Genomic DNA, 812 nt, shown 5'->3' on the forward strand with positions numbered 1-812 from the left:
CTGGGAGCCATTAGCCAAGTAGGTATGACAATTTCCTTGCCAGCGTACCCCATGTTGCAGTGACATTGAATGTAGGTGACCTTGCTCAAGGACCAGGGCGGATTAGGGTGTTCCCAATTTAAGATAATCGGGTTTAGGGCGTTCCCGGTTTAGGTTCCAGGTTTAAGGTTTAAGATTATTCCTGCTCGGAATAGGGCGTATCCTGCTGCCTGAGTTCCCCTTGAGTTCTCACGGGATTCAGACAGTATTCTTTGGGAGATAGAAGCCCAGTGGAGGTGGATTTGGGCAGAGAACATGGATTTCCCCAGAAGGTGTTTGCAGAGTGCCGGTGTGAGTTCGGGAATAAAGAGTTGCTGTTTGAATCTACAAGCTGCGTGGTGGCTCGTGATTGTGTGCCCAGCCAGACTGCGGCAGTTGGTGGCCCGTACGGGGAACGAAAAATGTCACGGCAACATGGGGTATGCTGGCAAGGAAATTGTCATACCTACTTGGCTAATGGCTCCCAGCACAACCTCAATCCTTGAGCCAATCATATTTCCCAGTTTGCCTGAGAAAGTTCTGGGGATAGACAGCTTGAAACAAAAACAAAACAAATCAGAACAAGAACACATTGTTTCTTGAAATGGCCACCCATTCTCTCGCCTTCTCTCAGGGGCGAGCAATTTCACTTACCTCCAAGCTTCAGGCATTCCCCACACGGGCCACCAAATGCCACAGTCTGGCTGGGCACAAATCACGAGCCACTGAAGCAGGAACAATATTTATTTCTGAACTCCACCAGCACACTCCACACACTTTCCCTTGGAACTCTC

This window comes from Marmota marmota, unplaced genomic scaffold, assembly GCF_001458135.2.
Source record: "Marmota marmota marmota unplaced genomic scaffold, marMar, whole genome shotgun sequence".
In the NCBI taxonomy this organism is placed as follows: domain Eukaryota; kingdom Metazoa; phylum Chordata; class Mammalia; order Rodentia; family Sciuridae; genus Marmota; species Marmota marmota.